Consider the following 13,497-nt stretch of genomic DNA (forward strand, 5'->3'; position numbering starts at 1 on the left):
GGAAAGGGGTGGGAGAAGCCTGATTCCATACAAAGAGAAAAATGAAAGGGGAGAAAAGAAGATTAAGCAGAGAGAGGAAGGAAAATGAAGAAGAAAAAGATATAGAAAAGGTGTAAAAAGAATGGGGTAAAAATGCCTGATTAAACAAACAAAACTGAAAAAGAAAAAACAATTTTGTGTGTATGAATATGTATAAAATAAGAATTGACCAAAAGCAAACCAGAAACTATGAGCCTGATTTCAAAAGGAAAAAAGAAGAGGGTAGAAAGAAGAGAAGAACAAGCAGACAAAGACACAAAACAAAACAGTTGTCTGTTGGTGCCTGGGACCTGTGTCTGAGCTGGTCTGCAGGAGAGGCAGTCTGGTTGCTCAGTGTCAGTCTTCCTCCAGTAGATGAGCAGTTGCCAAGCATGGAGGGGTGGGGTTTGGTGTAAGCAGGTCTGCTTCCACTGGGGGCTGCTCTGCTGCTCCCTGAAGTCCCACTGTTGAGGAAACTTGCACTGGAGAAAAATGGTGACACCCCAGTCTCTCCTTCCCGGACTAAGTATCTCAAGCCACACTGTTCAGGCAGCCCTCACAGAATAGCTCAGGCAGTCAACTTGCCCTGGTTCACAGTTCTCCCCTGCCTCCTAGGCCCTTGGCTGGGATTCAAAACCTAGTATTTTAAAGTCCTTGTACTGCACAGACCCTATCCTGGTATAGTGCTGCTCCTCCTTGCCAATAAAAGGCCTTTGGCGCCTGCAAGGTCTTTTCTCCTTGGGGAGGCAATAAACTCTTTTCTCCTAGTACTTGCAGAAGGGGACTGTTCTCTCCCAGTGTACCCCTGAGATCACTATCATGCCCCTGGGCTGGCTCCCCCTGCCACTATCACAGGGCCGGCTATGGTCCAGAGAAAGTCATGCATTTTTGAAACTTCCGATCTCAGCTTCTAAAGCTGTTTGCAAAATAGAAGCTGGGACTCTCCATACTTCTCATTGCCTAGTCCATGGTCTGGAGAGGATTTCCTCTTGTGCTAACTCAGTACTGCAATTCCATAGTCCCTCTGTCTTTCTCATCCTTTAGTCTCTCCACAGAAGGAGTTTCTTACCCTCTGTGCCTGTGTCGTTTCATCTCCCCCAATTCACATTCATGCATCTTGATCCTGCCAAGCTGTCTCCCTCCACCTCTGGAGATCCTTATGCCACTCTGCAGATTGATTTCCTGGGTGTTCCAAGCTGAATTGACCTCATTTCAGCTGTGTTGAGGGATGAGAGAAATCCAGGCCCCCCTACCCCTTCTCCATCTTAACTCCTCTCCTCCCCTGTGTTGTTAATTTTAGCCATTCTAACAGGTATGAGTTGGTGGCTCATTTTAGTTTTGATTTGTATTTCCTTGTTGATGAGTGATGTTGAATATCTTTTCATTTGTCTGTTAGCCATCTGTATGTCTTCTTTGGAAAAATGAGATTGTCTTTTTCCCATTGGATATTCTTATTTAAAAATTTTTTTTAAATGTTTATTTTTGAGAGAGGGAGACAGTGCGAGTGGGGGAGGGGCAGAGAGAGAGAGGGAAATACAGAATCCAAATCAGGATCCAGGCTCCATACTGTCAGCACAGAGCCCCACACAGGGCTTGACCTCACTAACTGTGAGATCATGACCTGAGCTGAAGTTGGACACTTAACCAACTGAGCCACCCAGGTGCCCCACCCATTGGACGTTCTTGCCTGCTTTGTTGATGATTAATTGACCATACAGTTGTGGGTTTATTTCTGGGTTTTTAATTCCATTGATCTATGTGTCTGTTTTTGTGTCATTACCATACTGTTTTGTTTATGACATCTTTGTAATATAACTTGATGTCTGGAATTGTGATGCCTCCAGTTTTGCTTTTCTTTTTCAAGATTGCTTTGGCTATTTAGGGTCCTTTGTGGTTCCATACAAATTTTAGGATTGTTTGTTATAGGTTTGTGAGAAATGCTGATGGTATTTTGCTAGAGATTGCATTAAATGTATAGATTGCTTTGGGTAGCATAGACATTTTAATAATATTTGTTCTTCCAATTTAGGAGAATTGGAATGTCCTTCCATTTGTGTCATCTTTAATTTCATCAGTGTTTTATAGTCTTTAGAGTATAAGCCTTTCACCTCTGGGTTAGGTTTATTTCTAGGTATCTTTTGTTTTTGATGCAGTTGTGAATGCAGTTGATTCCGTAATTTTTTTCCCTTCTGTTTCATTATTAGTGTATAGAGATACAACTGATTTCCTTTTTTTTTTAATTTTTTATTTTTTTTATTTCTAGGAGAGAGAGAGAGACAGCGTGAGCAGGGGAGGGTCAGAGAGAGAGGGAGTCACAGACTGAAACAGGCTCCAGGCTCTGAGCTGGCAGTCAGCACAGAGCCCGATGCGGGGCTCGAACCCACGAACCACGAGATCATGACCTGAGCGAAAGTCGGACGCTTAACCGACTAAGCCACCCAGGCGCCCCATAATACAACTGATTTCTGTATGTTGATTCTGTATCTTGTGACTTTACTGAATTCTTTCATCAATTCTAGCAGTCTTTTGGTGGAATCTTTCAGGTTTTGTATATAGAATATCATGTCATTTACAGCTAGTGAAAGTTTTACTTCTTTGCTGACTTGGATGCCTTTTATTTCTTTTTGTTGTCTGATTGCCGTGGCTAGGACTTCCAGTATTTTGTTGAATAAAAGTGGTAAGAGTGGACCTTCTTGTCTTGTACCTGATCTTGGGAAAGCTCTCAGTTTCCCCCATTATGTATGCTGTTTGCTGCAGGTTTATATATATGGCCTTTATTATGTTGAGGTATGTTCCCTCTAAACCTACATTGTTGAGGGTTTTTATCATGAATGGATATTGCACTTTGTGAAATGCTCTTTTGCATCTATTGAAGTAATCATATGGTTCTTATACTTTCTTTTATCCATGTGATATATCAGATTGATTTGCAAATACTGAACTACCCTTGCAACCCAGGAATAAATCCCACTTGATCATGGTGAATGATTTTTTAAAGGTACTGTTGGATCTGGCTTGCTAGTAATTTATTGAGAATTTTTGCATCTGTGTTCATCAGGCATGTTGACCCGTGTTTCTCTTTTTTTAGTGGTGTCTTTATCTGGTTTTGGAATCAGGGTAATGCTGGCCTCATAGAAGAAATTTTGGAAGTTTTCCCTTTTTTCCCCTCTTTTTTGGAATAATTTGAGAAGAATAGGTTTTAACTTTTATTTAAACATTTGATAGAATTCACCTGTGAAGTGATCTGGTCCTGGACTTTTGTTGTGAGTTTTTTGATTATTGATTCAATTTCTTTGCTGGCTATTGGTCTCTTCATGTTTTCTATTTTTTTCCTGTTTGAGTTTTGGTAATATAGATGTTTCTAGGAATTTATGCATTTCTTGTAGGTTGTCCAGTTTGTTGTCATATAGTTTATCATAATATTCTCTTATAATTGTTTGCATTTCTTTGGTTGTTATTTCTCCTCTCTCATTTGTGATTTTATTTATTTGGGTCCTTTCTTGTTTTTGATAAGTCTGAATAGATGTTTATCAATTTTGTTAATCTTTTCAAAGAACCAGGTCTTGGTTTCATTGATCTGTTCTTTTAATTTCTGTATCATTTATTTCTGCTCGCATCTTTTTTATTTCCTTCCTTAGGCATCATGTTGTTCTTTTTCTAGTCCCTTTAGGTGGAAGGTTAGGTTGTTTGAGATTTTTCTTCTTTAGGTAGGCTTGTATTGCTATATACTTTCCTCTTAGGATCACTTTGCTGCAGCACAAGTGGGCATAAGTTAGAAGAAAACTCTTTTATGATTGATTGATTTTTTTTTTTAACAAAAGTTTATTCTGAAATGTACAGCAGTATCTAAGACAACACTTCATTCTAGCTGTAGGGGCGACAGATGTTAGGACAGAATCCAGATGTTTAAACAAGAATGGAATTAAGGATCACCATTGCCTCAGGCACAAGGAATACCTTACTTTTTGCCAGATCTCTTAAATCCACCTGTGGCCAGAGAACCTTTCTCCTGCAGTCTTGGCGTTTAGCCCCTCAAGTTTCTTCTTCCTCTTCTTTTTTTTTTTAAATGTTTTTTTTTATTTATTTCTGAGAGAGAGGGAAACAGTGTGAGCAGGGAAGGGTCATAGAGAGAGGGAGACACAGAATCTGAAGCAGGCTCCAGGCTCCGAGCTGGCTGTCAGCACAGAGCCCAATGCAGGGCTCGAACCCATGAACCGTGAGATCATGACTTGGGCCGAAGTCGGACGCTCAACCAACTGAGCCACCCAGGCGTCCCTCCTCAAGTTTCTTCTGCTCTTCTTTTCTTTTTCTGCTTGAATGCCTTTTCTTCCTCATCTGTCTCTTTAGCCTCCTTCTAGAGCTGCTTCAGGGCCTTCTTGCCACTTTTGCAGCTGGACATGGCATCTGCCACCCCTTCCCCAGCAAGGAAGCTTGATTCATGAGTTAGGTTGGGTATTGATAGAAATATGAATTACTATAGCCATTTTGGAAGTTTTATGATAATTGGTGGAAGGCAATAATAATTAGTTAAATTCCTCTTCTGGAAATCTATTCTATGGAAATGAAAGTATCAACATGAAAAGTATATGTATGCAATATTGTTTTTATTTTTATTTTATTTTTTTATGTTTATTTTTGAGATAGAGCGAAAGAGCTGTGAGCAGGGGAGGGGCAGAGAGAGGGAGACACAGAATCTGAAGCAGGCTCCAGGCTCCGAGCTGTCAGCACAAAGCCCAATGTGGGGCTCGAACTCACGAACTGTGAGATCATGACCTGAACTGAAGTCAGAAGGCCAACTGACTAAGCCACCCAGGTGCTCATATTTTTAAGTGAGCAGCAGGCAAAAGTTTATTAGGGTATAAGATCAGAAAGTAAGAATAACATGAAAATCTCTCTCTCTTTACAGAGAGGGGGAATTCGAATGTGAATGCCTGTAATATTGTGTTAATGGCAAAAATTGAAAACAGCCTGAATGTCCATCAGTAGTGGGTTTGAATATATAAATTGTAATGTACTTATGTTGTGGAATATTATGCAACTCAAAGAGAATAAGTTACATCTGTATATCTTTTTTTTTAATGTTTTTATTTATTTCTAAGAGAGAGAGACAGCGTGAGCAGGGGAGGGTCAGAGAGAGAGGGAGTCACAGACTCCGAAATAGGCTCCAGGCTCTGAGCTGGCAGTCAGCACAGAGCCCAACACGGGGCTAGAACCCACAAACAGCGAGATCATGACCTAAGCGAAAGTCAGACGCTTAACCGACTAAGCCACCCAGGTGCCCCACATCTGTATATCTTAACAAATTTTTTTAATGTTTTTAATTTATTTTTTGAGAGAGAGAGAGAGGGAGGGAGCGAGAGCATGAGTGGGGGAGGGGCAGAGAGAGAGAGAGGGAGAGAGATCGAGAATCCGAAACAGGCTCCAGACTCCAAGCTGCCAGCATAGAGCCTGATGTGGGGATCGAATTTAGGAACAACAAGATCATAACGTAGGTTGAAGTCAGTCGCCCAACTAACTGAGCCACCCAGGCACCCTGCTTTGTATATCTTGACCTAGAAGAATATCTGTGAAAGGTTGTAGATTAAGATAGGAAGTTGTAAAGAAATGTGTATAATAACATTTATACATTTGACCCTAGGTGGCTCATATGGTGAAATGTTTGACTCTTGATTTCAGTCAAGTTATGATCTTGCGGTCTGGGAGTTCTAGCCCCGCATTGGGCTCTGCACTGACAGTGTGGAGCCTACTTGGGATTCTCGGGAGCTCTCTCTCTCTCTCTCTCTCCCTCCCTCCCTCCCTCCCTGTTTCCCCTCCCTCCTCCCCACGTGTATGCTGTCTCTCAAACAACTTAAATATATATCTCGTATAAAATAAAAATATAAATATGTAGTTTTATTTCAGGATTGTATGAACATGGAGAAAGGTGTAAAGGTGCATTAAAAAATTTTTTTAATGTTTATTTTTGAGAGAGAGTGAGAGTCGGGGAAGAACATAGAAAGAGGAGACACAGAATCCGAAGGAGGCTCCATCCAGTCTCTGAACCATTAGCACAGAATTTGTTGCAGGGCTCGAACTCACGAGCCTGTAAGATCATGACCTGAGCCAAAGTCGGATACGTAACCAACTGAGCCACCCAGGTGCCCCAAGATGCATTTTATTCTAGGTATTCTTTCTCATGCTGGGAATATAGCATGTGAACAAAACAAAGTCTTTGCTTTATGTAGGAGGTATGACAATAAATTAAGAAGTAAATATATAGTATGTTAGGTGAAGATTAATAATATGAGGGGAAAAAAAACTCCAGCTGGCTAAAGAGGATGGAGGGCAGAGAAGAATTACTATTTTATTCTGGGTAGTCAGAGGGGACCTCACTGATATGGTGATATAACCTTCTTCTTGTGAAATAAAACACATCCTAATAAGTGTAGTTTACTGACATGTGTGAACAGTTATGTAACTACCACCTGGATAAAGATGCTGAAGATGGCCAGCTTCCCAGAAGCCAAAAGCATGCCCCTTTTCAATTATAACCCTCTTTGCACCAGATTAAACTATTGACTTAACTTTTTAATGGTAATTATTTCCTTGTTTTTCTTTATAGTTATATTCCTAAATGATATATTTTAGTTTTGCCTGTTTTTGAATTTGATATATATGGAATCACACTGTATTTATTCTTTTGTGGGTTTTGCTCACCATTATGCTGAGTCATGTATACTGTTTTTATGTAGCTGTAGTTTTCTTTTTTTTTATTATCTGATATTTTATTGTAGAACAGTTTATTTCTACTTTTAAATGACATTGAGTGGTTCCTATTTTCACTATTATGAACAATGCTGCTATGAACATTTTGCATATATGTCCTACGTGAATGCATTTCTGTATGGTATATCTAGGATTCAGAATTCTGGTTTATAAAATATGTGTATCTCAGCCCTTCTAGAGAATGCCAAATTATTTCCATCTATAGTAGCATATGACAGTTAGCTGTACATCTACAGTAACTCTGAGTATTGTCAGACACTTAGATTTTTGCAAATCTCATAAGTATATAGTGGCATCTCATTATGGTTTAAATTCGTTTGCATTTTCCTTATTCCTAATGAGGTTGATATTTCATATGTTGGCCATTTGGTTATTCTCTTTTATGAAATGCCTTTTCATGTCTTTTGCCCAATTTTCTGTTGGATTATCTTTTTTTTCTTATTTGTTTATGGGAGTTAAAGATTCTAGATACTTGTGTGTGTTGCAAATATCTTCTCTTAAGGTGACATTTTAAGCAGAGAACTGGAAGAAGTAAAGGAGTGAGTTGTGGAGATGGCTGAATGAAGGGTATTTGAGGTAGGGTAAATGGCAATTACAAACAACTTGATGCAGGAGTAGTTTTGAAATGTTGCAGGAGCAGCAAAAAGATGCTTACCTGAGGTTAGAAAGGGGAACAGGAAGGAAGATCTCAGAAAGAAATGAAGCAAAATAGGAAACAACTTCTGGAGTGTTACTAGCAAACATATAGATTATTAAATTCATTCCTTGATATTACCACAAATATGTAAAAATAGAATATGCTGGAGGAAAAGAACTAGAATATGATCAAATGAAAACATTGATGAAAGGATTATGGACAATTTTTGTCCTAGATTTGTTATATAACAAAAACAATGTTAAAATTACATATAAAAAGTTAAAGATTTGCAAGTAAATACTAAATACAAAAAAATAATCTTCAGAAGGATAGACTTAGAGCTGCCTCTTATTCTCAGGCATTGATAAGTAGAAACTCTTAATTTCTTATTGTTGCCATAATGAATTACCATAAATTTAGTGGCTTAAAACAACTCAGATCTATCATCTTGTAGTTTTGGAGGTCAAAAGTCCTAATCTCAGGGTGTCAGCAGGTTGTATTGCTTTTGGAGGCTCTAGAGAAGAATCCATTTTCTTGCCTTTTCCACCTTCTAGAAGCTGCCCGCATTCCTTGGCTCCTGGCCCCTAACTCCATTTCAAAGCCAGTAGTGTTGCATATTTAAATCTTTCTCTGACCTCTGCACCTGTTGTCATATCTGTTTCTCTGACTCCAATATTCTTGCCTCTCTCTTGTAATGACTTTTGTGATTTCTTTGGCCCATATGAATAATACAAAATAATCTTTCTTTGTCAGTGTTGTTAACTTAATCACATATTCAGAGTCCCTTTTGTCATGTAATATATTCACAGGTTCCAGGGATTGGGATGTGGACATCTTTGTAGGGCTATCTACATTACAGACTGTAAATTTGAGAATAAAGCTTTCACTAACCCTGTTTCTTAGGGTTTGATGAATGAGGAATTGGAAGCATAGATAAGGGGGAAGGCCCTTACTAGCAGACAATAAACTTGGTCAGTGTCTTATCTTGAATATTCTATGACATCTGCCATAGAGGCTAGCTTAGAGTTAGGTTTACACATGAATGTGTGAGGGATGCCTGAATGACAGCTGGAAAATTTCAAGTCCCATGAGAGGAAAGAGGATTGTACTTTCTTTGTTTCATTTTAATCTTTATTTATTTTTGAGAGAGAGAGTGAGAGAGCAAGCAGAGGAGTAACAGAGAGAGAGAGAGAAAGGGGGAGGGAGGGAGGGAGACACAGAATCTGAAGCAGGCTTCAGGCTCCGAGCTGTCAGCACAGAGCCTGACGTGGGGCTTGAGCTCCAGAACCCCAAGATCATGACCTGAGCCTAAGTCAGACACTCAGCTGACTGGGCTACCCAGGTATCCCTATACTTTGTTAGAAGACTGGTTTGAATTAGGTCTGTTTAACAATGGTGTGGCACTGAACAATTCTCATTTATAAAATGGGAGTAGTAATAATTAACAGATTTTTATGAGAATTGTAAAAATATATATACACAAACATACATATAATGAAATAATACTTAGCTTGTATCTGGTATATAGCAGGTACTCACTTTTCTGGAAGGTCCATGTTTTTGTGATACAGTGATAAGACCGTTTAGAGAGGGGCTCAGTTGGTTAAGTGTCTGAGCTTTGGTTTCAGCTTAGGTCATGATCTCCTGGTTTCTAAGTTTGAGCCTCATATTGGGCTCTGGGCTGCTGGTGTGGAGCATGCTTGAAATTCTGTCTCTCCTCTCTCTTTGCTCCAAAAATCAATAAACTTAATCTAACATTTTTTTTTTTAAGGTGAAGGACTTATGCTAGAAGTTTTGCTAGAGCCTGCTGCACATTTCACTTGCTAGATTCTAATGTGTATCTGGCTCTAAGATCAGTATGGGCAAAATTTTAGGCAAAAAGAAGCAATGGTTTAATACTTGTGGCTGATTATTCTTTTTCTGTGGCTCATTTTACCTCTTTCTTTGGGAAATTCAAATATAACATTTATTTCTCTAGGCTGATCTTTTTTCTTTTACTGTCTTCAGTAAAATTCCACTGTTATACTTTCAGCATGGTTATTCTTGGATCTTCACTTCCTCTCTATGGTAAGCCTAAATGCTGATCATCTCATGCGTTAAGTCAACAAATATTTCTGTATCTTCTCTCTGTGAGACACTCGGTGCTGGTGATGCAAAAAAATAAATAAGAGGGGCACTTGGGTGGCTCAGTCAGTTACGCATCCATCTTCCTTCTGCTCAGGTCATGATCTCGCAGTTCATGAGTTGAGCCCTGTGTAGGGCTCTGTGCTGTCTGTTGCTCAGAGCTTGGATCCTGCCTCAGATTCTGATCCCTCTCTCTCTGCCCCTCCCCCATTCATGCTCACTCGCTCTCTAAAAAATTAAAAATAAATAAATAAATTAGAAAAGGTGTGTCCTCAAGGAGCTCACAGTTTTAACACAAAGACAGGTCAATAGGTAAACTATAATGCATAAGCTTTATATTAGAAGGTTGAGAAAAGCTCTGTGGAATCAAAGAAAAGGCAGTGTTTGGACCTAAAGATGTCAGGGAAAGTTTCAAAAAAAGTATGTATGACCTGAGTCCTAAAAAGAAAAAGAAAAAGAAAGAAAAAAAAGGGTGGCTGGATATAAGGGAGTGTGGTGAGGGAGAGGGGTGGAATGGAGGGAGGAAGGAATGGGTGTTCTATGAAATACAGGGAACCCTAGGTACAAAGGCATGAGAAAATGTGTGTTTGGATGAGCTTGGATGTTTTTGGTGTGTCTAGGGTGAGAGGTGCCTATGGGAAAGTAATAGAATAAGCTTACAAGAACAAGCAGAGACCAAACATGAAGGGCTTTATATGCCATGCTGTATGAAGCGTTTGTACTTTATTCTATAGGTAGTGGGGAACTCTTGGAATATTTGTGTGCTAAACGATCATGATTAGATTTGAGACTCATAAGAAGTAGGGAAGGTTGGAAATGAAAAAGGAGATTGGTCTCTGGGAAACCCAGGGAAAGATTTTCAAGAAGGAAGAAATGGCTAACAGTGTAAAACTTAAAGTGATTGTGAGATAAAGATAGTAAAGCTTCTGCTGGACTCTTACTGAGAAGACCTAACAACATTATGTTTAGTGAATGGGGTAGAAATCAAATTACAATAGATTGAAGAATGAATGAAAGGTAAGAAAGTAAAGACTACAACTATAGACCACTTTTAGAAAACTTGCTGTCAAGCAAAAGTGAGAGGTAGCTAGAGAGAGATGTAGATCTAAGAAACATTTTTTGTTTTAAAGATTTAAAAAAAGTTCTGCATGTATTATGTTTTGGTGGAGATGATATAGTAGAGATAAGATTGAGTATATGGGGTTGTGTGATTTGATGGAACAGGAAGATAATGGGTTTGGTTGTTGAGAAGAGATTATGACCCCAGGGAAGGAGGAGAGATATTTTTGTCTAAAACTTAGAAGGAAGGAAGATGGGTTTGAAGAAGAATGTGGATTGGAAAATTGGAGGAGGTCAGGTTTCTTTTTTCTGGTAGAGGGCAATTGTGAGAAGAAGCGTATAGAGTATTAGGCTTTAGATATGGCATAGTCACTGCACTGTGTGGGATGGAGTAGGTCACTGATCAGAGGCATGTAGATAAATTACTAATAGGATAGTTGATCTCAGTTAAGATTAGAGATGAAAATTTTAGTGGCACAAATGGACAGCTTGTGATTTTCTTCAAAATTAGCAGTTATGGTGTGAGAACAGAGGAAACAGATGGTTAGATTGATTCCCCATGATTGAGAGATTTACTGGGCTGATGTGGCTTAAAAAAAAAAAAGGCTCAGTGGGGATATTGAGAAGAGTGTTTGATGCCCAACATTGAGGGAATAGTTAAGTAAATTATGACACATTCATGTAAACTGATTTGTAGCTATTGAAATTTATGTTTATAAAAAGTTTAGGGGTGCCTGCGTGGCTCAGTTGGTTAAGCACTGACTTCAGCTCAGGTTGTGATCTCATGGTTCATGAGTTTGAGCCCTTTGTCAGGCTCTGGTGCTGACAGCTCAGAGTCTGGATCCTCCTTCAGATTCTATATCTCTTTCTCTCTCTGCCCTTCCCCTGCTGACAGTGTCTCTCTCTCTCTCTCTCTCTCAAAAATAAACATTAAAAAAATTAAAAATGCTTATTTTATAGTGGTAAGGTAATAAAAATGTTATATGTTGGGGGCACCTGGCTGGCTCAGTCAGAAGAGTGTGCAACTCTTGATCTTGGGGTCATGAGTTCAAGCTCCACTTGGAGTGTAGAGATTTCTTAAATAAAAACATAAAACAGTGTTATGTTGTACTAAGGTTAGTAATGATCAACTGTAAATAGTTAAGAGATTGTGAATGAAAATGGTGAAAAAATAGTCTGAAAATCTACTGACCTTCCCTGTTAGCACATAAACCATCACTTGACAGGAATTATTAAACATTTATTTATTTTTGAGAGACAGAAACAGAGCTCAAGCTGGAGAGGGGCAGAGAGAGAGGGAGACAGAAGCCAAAGCAGGCCATTTGACAGGGATTATTATTTCTACTTTACAGATGAAGAAAATGACTTGTTTAGAGTCATAAATTTGATAAATGGCAGGGAGATAACCTTTATAGTACTTATTGAATAGTTACTGTGTCAGGTATTTTATACATGCAGTTTTACTTAATATTTTCCTCATGTACTACTCTAATTTTTATTTTCCAGTTAAGAGAATAGATTCAGGGCCACCTGGGTGGCTCAGTCGGTTAACTCTGGACCCTTGATTTCGGCTCAGGTCATGATCTCACAATTCGTGGGATCAAGCTCTGCATCGAGCTCTGCACTGCCACAGCGTTGCAGAATATGCTTGGGATTCTCTCCCTCTCTCTCTGCCCCTCCCCCACTTGTACTTGTGTGTGCATGCTCTCTCAAAATAAACTTAAAAAAAAAGATTGTCAGGGCAACTGGGGCTCAGTTGTTTAAGCCTTGGGGTCTAGATTTCGGCTCAGGTCATGATCAGGTTTATGGGATTGAGTCCCTCACTGGGCTCTGCGCTGAGAGCATGGAGCCTGCTTGGGATTCTCTCTCTCTCTCTCTCTCTCTCTCTCACTCATTCTCTCAAAATAAGTAAATAAACATTACAAAAAAAAAAAGATTGTTTCTCTGTCCCTCTACCCCCTCCCCACTGGCATGTGTGTGCTCTCTCAAAATAAACTTTATTTATTTTTTTTAAAATATTTTTTATTTATTTCTAGGAGAGAGAGAGAGAGAGACAGCGTGAGCAGGGGAGGGTCAGAGAGAGAGGGAGACACAGACTCCGAAATAGGCTCCAGGCTCCGAGCTGGCAGTTAGCACAGAGCCCAACGCGGGGCTCGAACCCACGAACCGCGAGATCATGACCTAAGCGAAAGTTGGATGCTTAACCGACTAAGCCACCCAGGCGCCCCAACTCAAAAGAAACTTTAAAAAATTCTCAGGGTGCCTGGGTGGCTCAGTCAGTTAAGCCTCCACTTCAGCTCAGGTCGTGATCTTGTGGTTTGTGAGTTTATGCCCCGAGTTGGGCTCTGTGCTTACAGCTCTGAGTCTGGAGCCTGGCTTGGATTCTGTGTCTCCCTCTTTTTCTACCCCTCCCTGCTTGCACTCTATCTCTCTGTCTCAAAAAATTAAAAAAAAAAGTCCCCCCTCCCCGGCCTTCCCCCATGTATGTGCTCTCTAAAATAAATGAAAAAAATAAGACATTCAGAGGTAAATAATATGAGTAATAGGTAACTATCAAAAGAGTGTCAACAAGTGCTTTAGAAGTTTAGCAGAAGAAGGAATTGTGGAATAGGATAGAAGAGGAACTTTGGAAATGATGATATTTGAACTTGGACTGAAGGACAGGTAAGTTAGTATTTTTTTGGTCTCTTTGACTTGCTTTTTTCATGTTTAAAAAGAAAGGTTCTCTATAGTAGTCTAGTATAACATGTTTCTAGAGCCTTTTGCTCAGATAAGGAAAAAAAATACCATTCTTGCCCTTTTTTTTGTTTGCTTATAATTACTTTTAAAGATTTTATTTCTAAGCAATCTCCATACCAGCATGGGGCTCAAACTCACAACCCCAAAATCAAGAG

General features: G+C 39.4%; 1 protein-coding gene across 4 annotated transcripts in view; it reads left to right on the forward strand.

Moving 5' to 3' along the window:
- LOC120247089 (phosphatidylinositol 3-kinase regulatory subunit gamma) overlaps positions 1-13,497 on the forward strand; it is a 159,465-nt gene that overhangs the window by 54,049 nt on the left and 91,919 nt on the right. The window lies entirely within an intron of this gene.

Source organism: Hyaena hyaena, unplaced genomic scaffold (genome assembly GCF_003009895.1).
Source record: "Hyaena hyaena isolate Hyena2069 unplaced genomic scaffold, ASM300989v1 scaffold_503, whole genome shotgun sequence".
NCBI classification, from domain to species: domain Eukaryota; kingdom Metazoa; phylum Chordata; class Mammalia; order Carnivora; family Hyaenidae; genus Hyaena; species Hyaena hyaena.